Source organism: Pinus tabuliformis, chromosome 1_2, assembly GCF_031772625.1.
Source record: "Pinus tabuliformis cultivar Carrire ecotype Pingquan chromosome 1_2, CPIR1, whole genome shotgun sequence".
Classification (NCBI taxonomy): Eukaryota; Viridiplantae; Streptophyta; class Pinopsida; order Pinales; family Pinaceae; genus Pinus; species Pinus tabuliformis.
Window position 1 is genome coordinate 173491562 of NC_142298.1, and position 20924 is coordinate 173512485.

Consider the following 20924-nt stretch of genomic DNA (forward strand, 5'->3'; position numbering starts at 1 on the left):
TTCTCACCAAAGCCAAACACAGACACCAGGTTAGATAGGAGATTGAAGAGTATTGGGAGCAGTTGAGACAAAATGCCACCAAGGAGGATTTGGAGTTGAGCATACATAACATGCATAATTACATCAATGGTCATGTCCAAATTAGAACATTGATGCTCTTGCTCGAGAGGGATGTTAAAACTAGATCCAAGTCATTATACCCGGATGTTATGGAGGCTAGATTCTGCTTCCAGCTAGACACCATCACGCAGTTTGGGGATGTCATCGCACAATACTGAGCTTAGCACCAATATGTGACCGAGAAGCATCAAGTGGAAGTTGTTGAGCTAGATTTTCCCAAAACTCAAGCACCATAGTGTTTTGCCTTGTTAGGCTATCAAGCTGTCTTTAACCTATTTTTTCTTATATGGGCATGAGTGTAAAATGTAATATTATTTGAAATTATTGTAAAGTTATGTGAATATTCATGATGTAATGTTTGTAAAGATGTTGAAGAGTCATGAGGGGAGTCCAAGGGTCACAAATGGGAATGTGAAGAGTCACTCCCTTATAAATATATTCTCATAACTCATGTAAAGGGATTTTGGGAGCCAAGATTTTGGCTAGACTTAGGCTTAGAAGGAGCTTGGGAGTATTGTGAAGAGCCTTGGCTTCTTCGTAGTGTAGAGCGAGTATACTTATTTGGAGGAGCAAGTGTTCTTGACTTTAATGTTCCACTATTGGGGCTAGTGGTCCGTGAATGATGTATGTATGAATGGAACTTTGACTAATAATAATAAAATAAGAGCTATCACGCTTTCATGCATATGTTGTGAATATATTAGGACTATTCTTGTTGTATTTGCAATGTATGTTATTAAACTTATGCTTATTATTATGAACTATTTCGTTTGCATTTGTATGAATCTTATTGAATGCATGTTGTTGTATTAATTCATCACTTTAACTTGTGAACTATTCCACATCTTATCTTGTGATGTCATTACGCTTGTGTGTTCCTTTCAAGCTGCGTACTATTACAAGCTTCCAAGGGACACTTCCTTTCCCCTTCGTGTGTTGGAACCTTCATGCATCACACTTGACTTTTTGCAAGGTCACACACTTGCCCTTACCCAAAGTTACCATACTCCATTCTGTGTGTTTTCGCAGTCATGGCATAACATTACCACCCACTGATGGGATTCCTACTCCAAACTGTGTGAGGTCTAGTTGGGACTTCATATTGGGGAGATCCCCTAAATGTTGGTGGGCCAAGCGCCCTCAAAATATTCCAATGAGCATCCAATGAAAAATAAAAAGGGTAAAGGAATGAGAAAGGCTTCCCACGTAGAGAGCTGATGCGAGAAACTTTGATGGGGCTATGGACACTCACTAGCAACAAAGAAATGCTTGTGATTTCTTGAGTGACTCCATCGAGGATATGGAAGCTTCTAGAAGTGAATCAACACCAAGGATTCATATCAAAAATTTTATCATTGTTAACTCGCAAATTTATACTATCCTTCTACCCTATTAAAACAATTGGATTTCCTCTAGATTGTTGTGAAGCATGTTTAAACTGATGAAAGCAGTAGAAGAGACTACATCTATAACCAGGGATAAGTACTGAAGTTAGGGGGATCCATAGGATAAATAAATACTTCCTAAGGAATATACTTATAGCATAAGTAAGGCATAAACAGAGAAGCTGAGGTCCTACTAGTCAATCAGCAAGTATTGTAGCTTCTACAACAACCCACCAATCTCAGAAGATGACACTTATAAATTCTTCTAAGTGTTTGTACTTGTCATAGTTATGGTTGATTCATGACTAAGAAGGTCCAATTCATAGTATTTAGTCATAATAAATTTTCTTTACCAGCACAATTTCATTTCTCATTAGTAGTCCCGCCTCTGAAGCCTGTCACATTTGATTACGCTCAATCACATCCTTAAGTGCCACTAAGTCGCTTGTGTGGAATAGGTTATATAAGGAGCTCCCCACCAAATATTTAATTCATGATTTAATTTTTCCCTTCAAAGCTCCATGCACCTTTTCTTCATAGGTCTCTTTGCCTATCCTCGTGGATTGCAACTATGGCAGTGCATCAAGACTAGGTAGGTGTCATTCCTCTTGTGCTTGAAATTTTCAATTTGTATCTTGTCTCTTGATTTCTGAAACTTTGTTGTTATATATCTTTTGGTATTCCATGACCCTTGGTATTCTCATCGATGGTTAACACATTATGTAAGGGGGTTTTTCATTTTAAATGGTTTGTATGTGCACTCTCGATCCAAACATTTGCTATACTTAACCATTTCCCAGATTCTTCATTCGCCCAAGTCTCAAAATCATCACACCTACACGAGGCCAAGCTTAAGTATTCAATGGCTATTACTGTTAACTCTAATTATCCCTCATCCTATTTCCCACCTACTGTAGTGCATCAACAAAATTCAAAACCATAGCTTTATACACTTATCACTGAGAAGTGTGAATGTGCTGATGTTAAACCCTGGATTTAGCTTGTTGCACTTGCGCAATGTAAGCACATAGGCTTGAGGCCTTGCCTCTATAAAACCTGATTGTGCTAAAGCATGAGTCTATATTCATTTGTGTCACACTTTCAAGTTCTATTGATTTAGTCTTGAATCCTTACCTCTATCAATCCCAAACATGCCATGGACTTATATTACCATCCACATTTGTCACGCTCGCTCACCACAATGACTTAGCCAAATACCCTATGTTTGAAAAATCCTGATTGTAATTCATGAATGTTTCTAGCCTTTGATTAATGCACTCTCTCATCTCAGATCCTTAGTTTGAATTACTATATCTATGCTAACTTTGACTATACCTAACCTCTAAGCCTTGCCTCTATACATTGCGACTGCGCTTAAGCCCCAACACATTATTTTTTTATAGTGAAAATTACACAAACATAATAGAAGGTAGAATATATATTTTAGACTAATTGTGTCTTTCTACAATGAATGAATTTGAATTTCAGGAATAGTATATCTTCGATACATGAGTCTATCTCCATCCACGTAAATCATGCCTCTAGTGACAGGAAAAGGTCTAGTAAGGGAGACAATAGAAAGTAGTATTGAAGGAGTGGTGAATAGTCCTAAGCCTAATGTGTCAATCCTCAAGGACATAGCCTGCTTCATTGATAAGTCAATATACCTATCATGGCCTTATATATTCAAAGAATTCGTTAGAAAAGAGACCCTAGAGAATGAAGAAGACATAGATGTTTACATCGACATCAAAAATTCCAGATTTTATAGAGTTGGTGTCCATTATCCTATGTTTCCTTGTGCTGAGACCATAGAGTGGATTTTACAACAAATCAACTATGAAAATATGATAGTTTAAAGCACTAAAGGTGAACCCTTGGCCACATATCAGGCACATGACCTGCACATATATTATAAGTTCCCAAGCGAAAAGAATACTTGAATTACCAATGGTATGTTAGTTTCAAGAAGTCTAGAAAAGACATCCTGAAGGTATATATAATACCAAGATGTTGATGGAGGTATATCAATACCTTATGGATATGTGTTATAGGATTTATGGGCAATAGAATGTTGGATTTTTTTAGTAGAAATGGGTCTATATGGTATACCCTTGTACTGTCGAAGGGACTATTTTCAATTGTCTTGATCTCTTAGCCATCTCATTGTAGAATTGTGTCAGGGAGAAAAGAATGCAGTGGAGAGTGAAAAACTAGAATTGTACATGTATTCTTATTTATTGGATGGTATTTGCGCAAAGAATGAATTCCAAAGAATGGAATGGAAATGGTCCTTTACCAAAGAAATATCACCAACACACATTTATTGAAAAGCACTCTAGGAAACAAGATACAAAGGTGTATATGCCAAGATTACTAAGTTCTTTATTTTAGCATTATATTAGATGTTATTTGATGCCAAAGCACCTTGTATGTCAAAAAAAGAAAGAGAATATCTACCAGAAGTTGCAGATTGGATCACACCTCTGGAGAGCACATTCATCAGAGTTTTTGATGCATACAAAAGTCCTCATCTTCTACCTCTATTTGTGACTGATAAGGTAGTACGATAGGAATTTGGCTACCAGTTGTCTACAAGATTATTTGGTTCGCTACAATAGGAAAATAAGTCACCATGGCCAATATTCCCGCTATGCATAGCATCACATAGCCTAAAGAACTCAAAGGAAGTAAAAACAACAATGACATAATTGGAGGGCCTTAAGTTCAACGAACAAGGTTATCATAGATATGATCCTAGAGGCATAGCTACATAACATTGTGAAAAAATAAGATATAGTTGGATGTATGCCCCGGTCTCTTGGAAGATGAAGAGAAGGTTAAGAATTGGTACAACGCCACTAAAGAAGTTGAAGCAAGTAAAGGAGCGGGGCCATCCAGAGTAAAAAATATCCCAGATAATCAAGAAGAAGAGAGAAGAGACCAAGAAGATATGGACACCTAAGAGAAGGTTGAACTCAAAATAAATCAAGAATAAGATGTCAAACTAGAGATAAATAAGAATCTAAAAATCTTATAGGGATGCTAAGGAGTAGGCATAACAAAAGAAGAAGAAAGAAAAAGACGAGGCACAAATGAAATAAGAAGAAGAATAAGAAGCAAGGAAAAAGGAAATGATCCAAATTGGATCATTATATTGTTTTTCATCCATCTCGATGCATTTGGAGTGGAAAAAGTGGAGGAATCAGCTCACGAGACCATTTTTATCGGCGGGACCCAATTTGGCAAAACGAGGTCTGAAACCCTCTGGGAGCATTTTGAGGCATCAAATGACATTTTTTTGGGGTAAACATTTATCACTATAGTGTCACACATTTTCATTCTATTATACACACAAATATCTTTCCAATGATGCAAGAAGTGTGTCAATTAGAGTCTGTATGCAAAAGTTATGCCACTCAGAAGTTGGCCTTCCTATTTTCACACCTATAGTTTGGGAGGATGTCACATCAACCCTCATTGTTTATGGAAAAGGGGCTAGCCATGTGTTTGTGATGTAAAAGACTCTAGAAGAGTCTATATTGTAACTCTAGTTAGAGTTGATGTAATCAAAATTAACCACTAGTAGGCTATTGGGTTGTGTTATACCCGGGCCACTAGGAGGAAGAGGCATTCCATTCTTTCGAGAGAATTTTGCTCCATAGTTGAGCAAAGATAGCCAGGAGAGAGTAGAGCACACAGAGAGGATCTGTGCACTATAGAAGTTCATGGGCCATAGGCATTACTTCTCTGTACCCGCAACCATATTTCCAGACAGAGAAAGAGAGCAAAGCCACCTCATCTTCTAGTTGGGTTTTCTCTCGAAAGGGTTTCCTAGAGAGAATATCTTGTGTCATATGTGTGTGTGAGCTTATTTTTTCATTATCTAATTTTTTGCATAATTTCCATTCACATGCATGCAATAATTACAATAAAATATACAGATATAGAATTTTAATAAAATTCTGATAGTGTAAAAATACAGTATTTTAATGTATTATTCTTAGATATGTTGTGACAAAATGTCCAGTGAAATATCCACCGAAGTTTACGAATCAGGAAGAACAGGAAATAAAAAAGCAACAAACCTTGAAAAAGAAAAGAAGCATTGAGAAAGAAAAAGGAAGAAGAAGCTCTCAAGGAGCAATAGGAAGAAGAGGAACAAAAGAGAAAAAAAACATGAAGAAGAAGAAAGAAAGAGAATATGGGATGAAGAAATGGAAAATAAGTTAGACATATAATTAATTTCCCAAGAGCTAGTTAACAAGCGGGTAGAAGAAGTTAGATCAAAGACTACATAAACTGAGCTAGTTGTGGTTGCTTTGAATATTCGACCTCCAACTCCTCTCACGGGAGGGCATCTCCCTCTCGGTGATATGGGTATCACGGTGCTAGGAGAAGAAAGGATCTTGGACATCTCCATCTTCACGTTCGACTATTTCAATCATAAAATCAACCAGGAAAGAAGAAAATACTTTCCTAATGAACCAGGTCGTCCTATTTCCATCAATACAGAAAGTGAGATTGTTACAGACACAAGGACCAACCCAAAAGCAATAACTTCAACATGAATGGCCTTCACAGCAACTACTGAGAATAATTTTGATTATCTCACTCTTGAAGTCGAAATGTTGAAGAAAGAGTTGGCTAAAAAATGACAAAAGAATGGACAAATCCTTATGGAGAATCAAAATTTGTTTACTAAATGATCCAATAGAGAAGGTTTGCAATGGGCCACCTATTGAAGAATTGAAGGAATTAGAGGAAATGATGAAACATGTATATGAAGAAATGACAATACTATATAAAGTAGTAGCACCTCTATTCGAAATACAAAAGGAGTTGCAAGAAAAGGGGAAGATATTGAAGCTTTCTCACATGTCTATAGATTTCATCCAAGAATGGAGCACTAAATACTCCAATGCAACAATAGAATTGCCTAAGAAGGGTAGGGTCGAAGCTGAAATATATAGAGTGGAAATAAAAATACTTGTGCAAGCCCATGGTCAACAAAAAACAACATAAATAATACTATATCAGTCTATCTAAAGTTGCATACTAGATTATAAATCTGGTACGAGTGCACAAGATACCATCCATTGGTGTACCTAGAGAAGTGAAGCCAAGTGAAGAAATTAAGCAGGAACTATGAAAAGCATTGGATGTTATAAAGCATGCAACCGTTCAAGAAGATTTATAAGTGACTAAGGAAGCAATTCTTCAATATGTTGTAGAGGCAACCAAATTCACAATGCTTTGGAACAAGATACAAGTAGATTCAAAGACAATATTACTAGATGATTAGAGTGCAAAATAAGATATGACCGAGAGCTAGCATAAAAGGTGATGGGCATAGAAATTAATTACAAGGCATGGTAAGAATATGGTACAAAAGAGCTCCATATTGAAGTGCCAAAGCTACTCATTACAGAAATTTGCACATAAATGTATTTTTTTTTCACAATTTTGATTATAATTTTGTAAATGATAAATCTTGTAATTACAAATGAAAAGAAAATGAAGTCACATAGAAGTCCAAAAGTCACATAGAAGTTGAAGAGACATGAGGGAAGTCCAAGAGTCACAAGGGAGGTGAAAGATCACCTCACTTATTATAAATAGACCCTCATGGCTCAAGCAAAAGGACTTTTAGCTTTGATTTCTCTTGTAATCTTATTGTAGATATATTGTTATTATTTTGAGAAGTAAGTAGTAACTTTGATGTTCCACTATTGGATCGAGTGAGTGCTTCTTGTAATTGTGCATCTTGACACTTCTACTTGATCCTCAGAAGCTCTTTGAGCCAGACAACTATTTCTCATATATATCATAAGGCAATGTAAGACTTTTCTTGTAATGGTTCATGGTATGTGTTTATATTCATATGTGTTGAAGAAAATAGACTATTTTGTTATCTCTAACACAAATATTATTTGAAATTGTATGTCATTAACGCTTTAATGATCATTGTTGGTTGAAATCTTTTTTCCCAATCAATTAGCAAATCTTTCCTTTTACATGCATCTTTATTAGAGTAATGCTAAAAAAAATTCCGATAGGTTCATGTTACTCACTTTATGCATAGTAGTGTTTTATGCACATTATTTGTAAGTATTTCATGAAGCTATCATTACCTGTATTGATCAAAAGTTACATTGGCTTTTCTCACATTTTGCTTATTTGTGCCAAAGCACATCATAAGTGAAATGAGATGGCAGTCGGGCCAATATATCTGATGTGACTCCTATTCCAAACGTTGTAGGCTCTAGTTGGGACTTTACACCAGGGAGATCCCCTATTGTTGGCGGAATATCTAGACCTGTCAACACAATGATCTGTAAAATATTTGAATTACATAAATAATAAATATCTGGGTTAACATTGATCTTTCTAAAGTATTATAAAACATGTACATCTGTAATATTAGTTGGTTGAACACTATTTTATGGCCAAGTTAAAATTTAAAATTTTCCTTATAAGATAGAACATAAAACTTATACCTAACAAAAAAAAATTGTATTCACAACAAAAAATTAACAAAAAACAACATATCATATATGATATGAAAATGATGGATAAAAATAAATATCACGGGGAAAAATAGTTTTAAAAGAAAACAAATCATAAAACATTTACTCAACGAATAAAAATACCCATCAAATTTATATCATAGCTTCTATATTCATAATACCTATGGGATTGAATTTATAAATTGTTTATAAACCAGGCCACATAGCTAGTGTTCCTTGCTGCTTAGTTTTATTATTGAATTTTGAAAAGTATGAACTAATTGCCACATTTAAACAAAGGTTACATTTTAGATACTCTTGCTTGGTTTAATTATAATTAAGTTAGGGATAAAAAACAATGAATACATATATGAATGGAGGAATAAAGTCGACAACATATATGGATGGAGGAACAAAGTCGACCTTATACATTATAACACCGAGGTTTAATTTGATTGGCATTTTTGTTAAGTACGCATATGCAGATAATATTTAAAATACCTCCTTTCTCTATAGCAAATATTTTGCACAATATATTTAGAATACCTTTTGAGCTTCACAAATATCACTATGCAGAAATTTGATTTCTCGTAATTTCATGATTTACTCAAAATGGTTAATGTAAATGTATTAAAATTTAAAAACTTATAGTAAATGTATTAAAATTTTAGATTTTTATAAATTTAATGCATAATTAAGAAATGAAAAGAATAATCAAATCATTATTTTTTTTAACTTATTAAATATAAAACGATGACCAATGAAACACGCTGAGGAATTTTCTTATGATATTCCCCTCAATTCATACGTTACTTTGGATTTCACTGTTTCATAGAGCGTACAAAGGGAGTTGGAATATAATAACATACAACCCGCGTTTAGTTGAAAGTAGAAATTTCAAATGTCAACATGTTGATGATTCTGAATGCGTAGAAGGGAAGAGACCAATAGAGACACGCAAACAATAAATAACTTCCAGTTGCTGAAGTCATCATATACAAGAGTAGTTATATTGAAGCATATTTTAAAAACATTTTTGTTTTCTGTTTTTTGTGCAATCTGCAATCAATAAGGATTTTTGGTTTGTGTGCAAAATTTGCGAGCAGCAAGGGCGAGGAGATGCGAAAAGTTGCATTGAATGGATATGTGACAAATCACATTGAATTGCAACTCTGTCAACCCCTATCTACGATAGAACTACGATTACAAAATAAGGCTTCAACCCAATTAACCAATAAAACAAAATACAAAAATTAAAATAATAAAAAAAAAAATAATTTTTTTCTATAATGTTAACATTATGACATGAGGTTTAATTTGTGGTCAGTGCTAGAACTAATTGGATGTCAACACATTTTCGAATGTGTATATCCACTACTGCGGCAGGGATAATAACTCCTACCTTTAACAAAAAATGTCATTTTTATTACCAAAGTTGTGAAGTTTCTAAATTGGAAAATACTTTTATAGCTATTTAATTCAAAATTCTTTATTTATAACTATAATAAACTTTTATATGAAAATTATGTTAAAATAATAAATATTTAAAAAAATGTATACTAGGCTTACTTTGCCCAACTAAAATAAACTATAAGCAAATATAAGAATATAAATCTATCCCTAATTCACATATAGAACACAAAGAAATTAACATGAAGAAATTATGAAAAATTTAAGACACTACTAAAAATTGGTTATATTAAATCTACAAGCAACATGTACACCAAAAAAATTAACTTGAAAAAATTATAAAAAATTTAAAATATTATTAGAAATTGGTTATATTAAGTTACAATTTTTTTATGTAAGAATAATGAAAATAATACATCAAGTAAAAGATAAAAATTTATGTGTTAGTGTTCTGTTCTTACTAAACACAATTCAAAAGAAAATCTACCAAGATTCCCTTTATTTTTTGGAATAACAACAACCGAGGTATATATACAACTCTGCATTATTTTTATTTAATTTTATGGTTTTATTAAAAAGATATATCCATTTTTTTTAAAACTATTAATAATATTAAGTAATACAATTGTGTTTGATAATGTGAGCTATGGTTCTTATTGGTTGACACTTGGTTGAATTAATCGAACGTATTTACAAAGACCTTGCGGGCCTTATCAAAGTTTTTTTATTTTTTATTAATATTAAAATAAAATAATACTAAAAGAATATTAAATAAATACCCATGTGGTCCAATTTATAAATAACAATCAGTACACATCCCAACAATACAACTAATGAGACGAGTTGTCTTTGCTAGTCTTAACATCGTAAAGTGATATATCTTGTTACAAATGTTTGTTGCATTTTAGCCATTGGTACATATCCAATAAAACAACTAATGAGACAAATTGTCTTTGCCTCGTTCTCACTTTTTTGCATGTTGTACTAATTAGGTATGTTTGTGGCATTGGGAATCTTAGTTCCTTGCAAACGTGAATTAATTGCAATGCTAGTAAAAACAATAACAAGTGAAAACACATACCTATAACAAGAAACCACTGTCACTATAGGAACATACATTAAAGAGGAAGCAACAAACACCTCTAATAAAAAAATAGATCTAAAAGGTAAAATTATGTTAATGGTAGATAATAAAGGACTCTACCACTTATTCAAGATCTAAGAAGAGTTTCTTTCTTTGCCTATAAAGAGCTACTGGTTCACCTTAGCAAAATTGGGTTTGAATGGTTCTTTAGTAGAGGAATGGAAACAACTTGTTAAAGCATTAACTAGCAACATCTTGTTCTTAAATAATACTAAGGAATCGTTGGTTTGGACATGGGACTCCTCCTCTCGTAAATTTAAAGCCAAAAAATCCTATGAAGTTATCGCTCACACGAATGCAACTCAAGACATCAGATAGTAGAATACAATTATTTGGAAATGGCATATACCCAATAACATAAAATTATTTGCCTAGCTGATCTTACATAACAAAATTCTGACACAAGGGAATCTTAAAAAAAAAGGTTTTGTGGGACCAAGCAACAATTACCTATGTAGACAACATGAGGAAACAATGGAACACCTATTTGTCAACTGCCAAACAAATCAGAAAATTTGACACTCTCTCATGCAGATTCTAGGCATTAGAGTGACTCTGGACAAGACCACATTTGATAATTTTCTATGCTTATGGGAAAATAAATATAAATTACTAAGCACTCTACCTATCTTTGTCACCTGGGGCATTTGGAACCTCAGGAACAAGGTTATCTTTGAAAGAGATAACATAAGTATTCTCCCTCCATCTTCCAAGATTGTTTCTCTATTCAAAGAATACCTCTCCCAATGATTCAAAAGCCCTAGGAGGATTCTATTCCCATCTATCTCTTATGATCTATTTGTTGGTTTTTTTGATGGAGTTGCAAAAAATTATATTTGTGGTGGGGGAGGCTGAATTAAATTTCCTCGAAACAAATCTATTGCATTTAGAATAGGAATTGGAAATGGGACCAATGCTAAAGAAAAGTTGATAGCAACTTGGGCACTTATGAATCTAGCTAAGAGAAAAAACATTAATTGCATCCATATTCTTGGTGACTCCAAATGCATTATAGAGTGGTTGATGGGTAAAGCCTAGTTGGAGGTACTAAAACTAGTTGCTTGGAAGCTCATAACTGTAGAAGCAAAACGTCAGTGTCTGGAGATCAGGATTCAACACATATACATGGAATTTAATAAAACAACAGACATGTTATCAAAAAGTTCCTTAACTTTGGACCCTGGCACCAACCTCATTGAGGAGCTTGTCGGTAGCTATGTCTAAGATGTTCACTCCTCTCCTATTGATTTCATGTTTTAACTTGGAGCTCTCTACAATTCCCTTATCAGCTATTCATTTCAGCTTTCCAGAGTAAGACTGGCATAATTTTTAGCATAACAAAATACAAGTCCCTACCTCATTGAATTCTCGATTCTTCAAATCCTTAATGAAAATTTCATAAAGGTAGTAGTTCAATTTTTATATCATAGTTATAACAACCTAAACAATTTTTGGAAGTATCTATATTTCTCTCCCTAATATATCAAATTTTGCAAAATATATCTCATTCAATTCCGAGTTATATTTTGTTGTAATTAAAATTTATATTTTCTTTAGAGATACATAATTATACTGAGTTGTGCAGCGTGCAACATGAGCTAAAAAATCAGGTTAACAAGTAGATGGCCTTCCTCCGACCCAATTGCCCTCCGATCCGCCGATCTGATTTAATCAGAGATCGACGATTGGGGGTTCCACTGTGCCTTTCTTAAGTCCACCTTCATGAATCGTCCGATTGCGATTTTTCCTTTAAGGCTTAAAGCCCTTTTTTAATGAAAATCCTCATTTTCTTAAGGAACAAAGCAACCTTCCTTTCGCGATAAATTCATCATCCGGACTCGGATTGAAGTACCATTTGCGCCAGTGGAATTAGGATGATGAGATCTATGTTTTGGTCCTAACTTGAATTCATTGTGAGCACTTTGATTTCTAAACTTTTCCATGCCATTGTATCTGAAGATCCACTTGGATCAATCCTCCCCATTGAGGAGATTTTGGACCACCAAAAGATTGTCATTAGTCAATTGGCAAGTGAGGGAATTGTTCCCTCACTTTCTCTTTCTCCAGCCATTTGGCCTTGCTGGGGTGCATTCCCTTGAAACCAACTCGAAGGTATTCTACATCTCGCCAGGAAGTCTTGGTTCTTCTGTCGAGGATGATGTCTTCGGGAAACTCATCGAGATATTCTGGTGCAAAATCATCGACTGTAGGAACTGTGCCCACCTTATCAGTGTCCATGATCAATGGCGGTTCATACAGCTTTAGGTTCTCCATGTTCACTACTGAGTACATCTGCATATATATCGGCAAGTCAAGACGAAAGGCATTCTTCCCAATCTTCTCCAAAATGGTGAATGGTCCATACCGGATTGGCTGCAACTTCTTTCATTCTCCCTTCATCCTGTCTTTGCTGATGTGGAACCACACTTTGTCGTCCACTTGGAATTGATGGTCGACTTGGTGTTTATCATGTTGAGCCTTATAATAGGCTTGACTTTTCTCCAACTGCTCTTGCACTACTTGGTGAATCAATTGGATTCGCTGAATGAACTGCTGAGCTTTGTCCCTATCATTATGTCCACTGGAGCCATCTTCCCTTCCAAAGACCATATCAAAAGGGTCCTTTGGTAGGTAACCAAAACATGTCTCAAATGGTGAACGCTATGTAGATGAATGCACTACTTGGTTGTAGGAATGCTGTACATAGGGGAGATGCTCATCCCACAACTTGGGATGTTTCCCACAATAGTCTTGTAATAAGTGTAGCACGGTACGGTTAACAACCTATGTCTGTCCATCAGTCTGCGGGTGAAATTCCATGCTTCTTTTCAATTTGGTGTCCATCATCCTCCACAAGCTGGTCCAAAACTCTCCAAGAAAGCGAGAGTCTCGATCCGACATAATTGATGTGGGTAATCCAAAGTGGACCCAAACATGCTGAAAGAAAAGAGAAGCAGTCTGCTCTGCAATAATCTGCTTTTTAAAATGCATAAGAATACACATCTTGCTAAAACGGTGAACGATGACATATAAATAGTTGTGACTCTTCCTAGACAAAGGTAAACCTCCTACAAAGTCCATTGACACACTTTCCCATGGACGACTTGGAATAGGGAGTGGTGTGTAGAGCCTAAGTTTTCTATTAGAGGGCTTTGAAATAAAACACATCACACAACCCTTAACATAGTGAGTCACAATGTTTTTCATATGAGGCCAAAAACAAAATCTTTGTATATGACATAAAGTCTTTTCGACACCAAAGTGTCGAATTACATGTACTCTTTCCCCTGTGGGAATACACAATTTACCAAGGTGATATAATAATTTCCCCTGCAAGTGATAGTTGTCCACCTGTGAACCATGGGTTAGTTTTGCATAAACCTCCTTAAAGTCATCATCGTTAGCATATTGTTCAGCATAACTCTCAAAAGATAACGAAGCATTATACAAAATAACAAAAGCAGAAATAGGAGGGTGAGATAGCATATCGACCACTTTATTGCTAGTGCCCTTCTTATACTTTATTACTAGATGAAACTGTTGACAAAAGCCCATCCACCTAAAAAGACGAGATTGCTACAACTTGGTTTGTGACTGAAGGTACTGCAAGGGCTCATGATCTGTATGGATGATGGTATGCTTGCCGATCAGGTAGTGTTTCCACTTTTTCACACTCTGCACCAAGGCATAAAGCTCCTTGTCATAGGTGGGATAGTTTATCACATCTTGAGAAAACTTCTCAGAATGGTAACAAATTAGCTTCTTTTGCTGCATCAGTACAGCTCCCATGGCATAACCGCTGGCATTGTTTTCGATCTCGAATGGCTGTTGGAGATCGAGTAAGGCTAAGACTGGCACGGTGTTGATATTTTCCTTCAATGTCTCAAAGGACTTCTGTTGTCTTCCTCCCCATTGGAAGACATGTTTCACACTTGTCAATGTGTGAAAAGGTGCTGCAATAACAGAGAAATTAGCAATAAATCTCCTCCAATACTGAACTACACCTAGAAAGCTACGAACCTCGGTTACACTAGTAGGCTTAGGCCAATTTACAATTGATTCAACTTTAGAGGGATCAATTTTTAACTGACCATGACCAACAATATGACTTAGGTAACCCAAAGAGGTTTTCTAGAACTCACACTTTGACAATTTCACAAAGATTTTTTCTTTCTTCAGTAAATCAAGCACTTTGTTTACATGACTCACATGTTCAGACCAACTCTTTCTAAAGACTATTATATCATCTAAATATACAAGAATAAAATCATCAATTAAAGGCTAAAATATATCATTCATAACCCGCATAAAGGTGGCTGGAGCATTGCAAAGCCTAAATGGCATCACCATCCATTCGAGCAACCCATGCTTAGTCTTGAAGGAGGTTTTCCACAAGTCCTGCTCCAAAATTCTGACCTGGTGATAGCCACCACGCAAATCCAACTTTGTGAAATAAACAAAACTTTTTAATTGGTCTAACAAATCATCTATGTGTGGAAGGGGATAGCGATTTTTCACTGATATCTTGTTGAGTGTGCAGTAATCCACGCACATCCTCTAGATGTCGTCTTTCTTTGGCACTAAAACAATCGGTGAACCACATGGAGAGGTGCTCGGCCTGATGATGCCTTGGTCCAACAATTCCTGCACTTGTCTCTTGATGTCTTCCATCTCAATCACTGACATCCTGTACATGCTAATATTTGGCATAGGGGCATCATGCTATAGATGGATTTCATGTTGGATTTCCCTCTTCGGAGGTAATCCCTTCGATTCCTGAAACAACTCGCCATAATTAGAAATCAATTCAGTCAATTCCTGTTTATGTTCCCAATCGCAGCCCTGGAACATATTAGCAAATTCTACCTCTTTCTCCCTTACAACCATAAGCATGCATCCTTTACTAGAATTCACCAGTATTTTCATTTGTCAAGCGCTTAGAAGGCTAGAATTAATTTTATTTTGATGAGCCCTCACTATATATTCTACCCCATCCTTGGTGATTTGATATTTCTTCTCATAACGGAAAAAGACTACCTTTCTATCATATAGATATGGGCTCCCTAACACCATGCCACAGGTATCCAATGGTATTACATCCAACTCTACTTCGTCTACTAGCTTAGACACAATCACAAATTTGACCTTGCACTGCTGGGTTACATTCAATTTCGCTTTATCATGTATCCATCCCAGTGGGTAAGGTTTCGGGTGTGGTTTTGTCTCTAAGCCAAGCTTCTTTACCAGGGATTCTGCAATTAAGTTTTCTTGGGACCCAGTATCAAACAGAGTTTCAACTTTGGTATGACTTACTACAACTCTAATATGAAATAATTCAATTCTTTTTGGTCATTCGAAAGGGACTCATCTATAGAACTGGTGCCTTCATGTGATTTAGAATTAACAGGAGGTGTAAGAGTACCTTTTGTTCCCGCTACTATGATCAGCGCTTCATCTCCCAAATCCGATCCAAGGTCTTGCTGTGCCGCTGCCACTGTCTTCTGCTTCCCTTTTCCTCCATACTTCTTTAGACGATTTTTTGGGTGCTGCTTCCAATAGTGATCATCATCGTAGCCTTCCTTCTTGCAGTGATTGCAATAAGGCCGCTCTCCTTCTTTGGCTGCTGCAGTTTTCTTCTCCTTCCCTTTCCATTTGGCTTTGGATTTGCCATTGGGAGGTTTGAACGGTGGCTTTCTAGACTGATCATCCCTTTCATTCTTGCCCATGTTCTCAATATGAATTGCTTTTATGCTGGTGGAATCAATAGTGTTTGGTTAAATAACAATGAACGCCTAATATAATTATGTAGTGAGCCAATATAATTAGTTACAACTTTAGGTGCATCAAGTGAAATACTCAAATTCAGTGCTTGCTTCCTAAATTCTTCGGTAAAGCTTTGAACATCCTGCCCTTTGCCTTGCCTTAAATATTGCCAATTCATCAAAGCTTTCTGCTTGTATCCTAAGGGATAAAATTGTTCCTTTAACACAAAAGTAAAATCAGACCATGAGGAAAAGAGCTTACTCACATTATTACTCTCCCACCAAACGAGAACTGTGCTACTCAGTCGTAGAGAGGCCAGCTGGATCTGCACCTCATCCTCTACGATTTGCTGAATCCTACAGTAGACCTCAATCTGCCTAATCCAATTGTTAAGCTTCTCTGCATTACTTTCCCCATTAACATAAGAAGATCAAATTTAACATCTAATTTAAAAAAAGGTTTCTTAGATGCATCCTTTGGATTTCTATGATTATGGTGGTGAGAGGAAGGAGAACCTTCACTCCTAGACGGAGAAGGAGGGGGTTCTTCTCCACCATTCCCATGTGTTGAACCTTGTCCTTTTGGGTTTCTCTCTTTCACTTTTTCCAGTCTTAAAACTAGCTGACTAATATTTTCTGCCATTGAATAGAAAGTCTTTCTGAAATTGCACTCCTCTTCAATATGAGTTTCATCTTCTGCCATGTTTCTCCTTCGAGGTGCACGCCCTGCTTCTGGATCGAAAGGTTCTAGTTCCCCTTCGCCTCTTTGAAGCCTGCTTCTTGTTAGCATACAAACATGCAATTCACATCTAAAAAGCCCTGCTCTGATATCACTTGATCCAGGATACTTTCGCTTATAGATGTATGAAAAGAATCACATGTAAAATTGCAACTTAACATCGAAATTTAATGTGCACACACGAAAAGAAGAAGAAAACACATACAAGGCACAAAAAGAAGACACCAAAGCTTGATAACGGAGTTCATCCAATTCGGACTATGTCTCCGGGCCCAGCTCAACAATGGGGAGGCCTTTATATTAGATGGCATGAAAGAAAAGGATTTACAATCATCAATTGCATATAAGATGCTTATACCTCCATTCTGAAAGATGGCTGTGAAATGGAGACCTCAGATGGAGAAGTGGGCAGCATCAAAGTGTTCATGGCACTGAAAGGGGCTGAAAACATCTGAAACTTGTCCCAAATAGACAAAATGCACTCTCAGCCTCTTGTCAAATGAAATAGCGTGCTACAAAATGCCTCCTCTCGTGATCTTCCAACCAGCATGTTTTTATAATGGGGTTTTGGACAGAATCCCATTTAAATCGAGGTTGTCTAGTTTACAATAGAGGTCGGTGGTGTGCAAGGATCGATGGGCATAACCAACCCATAAAACAATCTTTTATCGTTGAGGTGATAAGACTCTTAAAATCCCAAAGAACACTGAAAATCCAACCAAAAACCATTTACCTGGACTTAAAAATTTATCAAATCGGGCTTATATTCTTATCGGGTCTGGGCCCGATATCGCAATTGGCGTATCGCTATCTCTAAGGTCTTGTAACTGGGGAAATGCCGACCACCGATCGCCGATCACTAATGTCGGTGTCAGCCGATCATATCAGCATCCCACTCATATATCTCCCTGGTGTCCTGATAATGATCCCACTGATCGTTTTATCCCAAGGGGCTCACTTACTTTCCCCTTGTTGTGTTAGAACCTTTCATGCAATACACTTGACCCTCTGCAATGTCACACACTTGTTCCCACCAAAGTCATACATACACCACTCTATCTGTTATTATATCCAAGGCACATCATTAAAACCCATTACTTCAAAAACTGAGTTGTATTCTGGATGGGGCTCTTACTCCAAATGGTGTGAGGTATAATTGGGACTTCATATTGGGGAGACCCCCTGAATGTTGATAGGTCCAACACTGTCAATATTTTTTGCGCTAGAAGGATGACCAGATGACAAGATGAAGCTGTGAAGTTTGTTTGAATCTTTCTTATCTTTAATGGCTTCTTCCTGTTATCACTCAAAAGTTTTCCCTAGAAGTTATCAAAAGAAGGAATCATCCAAGGTAACCACAAACCAATATTTTAGGCTCAGGTTCTAGCCAACCTAAGTCTAGAGAGGGCTCTCTCTTTATAATTTAGCTTTATTTTATGAGATTTTAGGCTAGTTCTTAGTGTTCATAGGGTTTTGATTTTGGATTGAACATAGGGTGGTGGAATTCTTAGAACAGATGGATAGAGCTAGGTCTTCAAGCCATTGGGCTATGGAGTCAACAAATGGATAGCATAACTAGACCAGATCAATAAAGGGAATGTTGACAGGGCAAGCTAGTAAAGCAAAAGGCAAATCTTCAGGTCTAATGGATGAAATGATTCTAACCAGGGTGAAATGGCAGCTAAGAATCCTTGGACCAGGATCAAAAAGAAGAAAAGAGGGTGATTATGAACAAAGGGCAATTACGAATCCTTTGCTATAGACCAGGGGGGAAACTACGAAAGCTAAGGAGCAATTAAGAATTCCCTAATTAAGATAGTTTAGTAGAAAACATTCAGAATGTAAAACAGTCAAGACAGAGTGCATTCAAGCAATTTCTGAAATATCATTCCATGTTGTACATTTAGATTTTAGAGAAACAAACAAGATTATGAAGAAACATAAGAGAAACAACAGTAAACATGAGAGAATACTTATTTGTATTTCGCTTTACACAAAAATCCTGTAAAATATCTGATTTTTATTCCTTGATCCAGCAAGCCAATCCAGTCATTGATACAATAGAACTTTGAATTGAGAGAAAAATTCTATAGAAATGTATTGGAATCCACCCTACATACTTCGAAATGTGAAGTATTTGTACAAAAAATAATTACAAAATACCTCATAATAGTTTGAGATTTAATCTAGGGAATAAAGTATTTCATGCATGAAGATAAAGACAGATGTAAAACTATTTCTTGTTGTCCCTTTTATTGTGGTGTTGTTGGCTGTTTATGTTGAGCCTTAAGCCTTTTAAGTTGGCTAGTAGTTGTGGTATTTTCTGCGCTGGAATCTTCTTTACCTTGATTTTTTACTGATACTCTTTGACTCTGTTACTCTTTGACCCTGCTTATCTGTCTTAAATTAACCTGTTTCACCTGGTTGCCTTCAGATTTACTATGGTAACTTTTTGATGTAAAACTTTTCATAGTAAATCTGTCATTTTTTCCCGCCATTCTGCCTTAGGCAATATCACCTTTAACATTCTCCTGTAAATTTCGTCTACCTCTGTGTACTTTTCAAAATTAGGCTCGGTTAGAAACAAATGCTTCACCTCATGTTCTAGGAAAAAGAGGTTCTCTAATGTATCATATAGTACTTTCCCAGTTGGTAAATATTTAATGCCTGAAGAACTGGCTTGTTCCTTGGCCAATTTCCTGAGTCTATCACTATAGTCCAATTGGGTCATAAGTTTATCATTGATGACCATTGGACTAGGGAGGTCTTTATCACTCAAAATTTGAAATTTGGCCATAAACCTGTCAATGGCCACCTGCATGTTGTGGCACTTTTCTTCTAAGTTGAGCATGAGGTTTCTTTTGGAAAGAACCTTTTTAATCTCCAAGATGGCTTCAGTCCTGTCCTCTACACCAAGCTCATGGTGCTCATGCCTATTTTTACTGTTTAGGAGGTGGATGAGTCGATTTACATCCTCAGGTTGGTCTCCTAATTCTTCTCTCACTTTCTAGATAGCCTCAGTGGCTACCTTCACCAATTCAGTTTGCTCAAATATAACTTGAATTGATGGCCAAATATCATTGACAGAGTCAATGATATTGGCCCAGAGCATCTCTTTAGTCTATCCTAGTGGCTTCTGTAGTGTCAAATATTTCTCTAGGACTTTGATTTTCTCACCCATCCATAGGGCTTTCTGTGTTTTTTCAGTTGAATTACTTGTTGCTGTAGTGGATTCAGTTGTAATTGGCAGTGTTGTGGCAGGTGGAACTGTAGGTGCCAGTGATGCTGCCAATGTCGAAGGAACTGTTTTTGTCACTGTAGGGATGGTAGTTGTGGAAGTTGTAGCTAGGTCACTTTGCTTGGACTAAATCAAAATGTCCAACTCCTTCTCTGTTTCTTTAAGCTGATCATTTAACTTTAGGACTAGGTCCATAAGCTCTTCATGTGCTTTTTGTGCTTCTAGGACTTCCATTGTTTGAGGGTGATGCAACTGAGGAATTTTGAGCTGCTTCTTTAGGGCAACAATGTCATCATTCTTCTTTTTGATCAGTTTCTCTGTTGCTTTCACATCCTTTGGATCATGTCCCAATCCTATTACTAAGTCATAAGGACTTGATTCTTGTATATTTGGCCTATGAAGAGGCCTTCTCCAACTGAAACTAAGCTAACATATTATTTAAAGAGTTCTGCAGTTGGTGGGCTGATATGGCTTTCCCTGTTAATGTAGAATAAATCCTCTCACCTGCTTGTTAATGCAGCTCAATCTGGTCAATGGGATGAATATCCCTTTCCAGTACTTCAAAATCCACTCTTTTGAAATCTGTTGTTGTCCTTGGCTGCTGAGTGGTCAGCTTG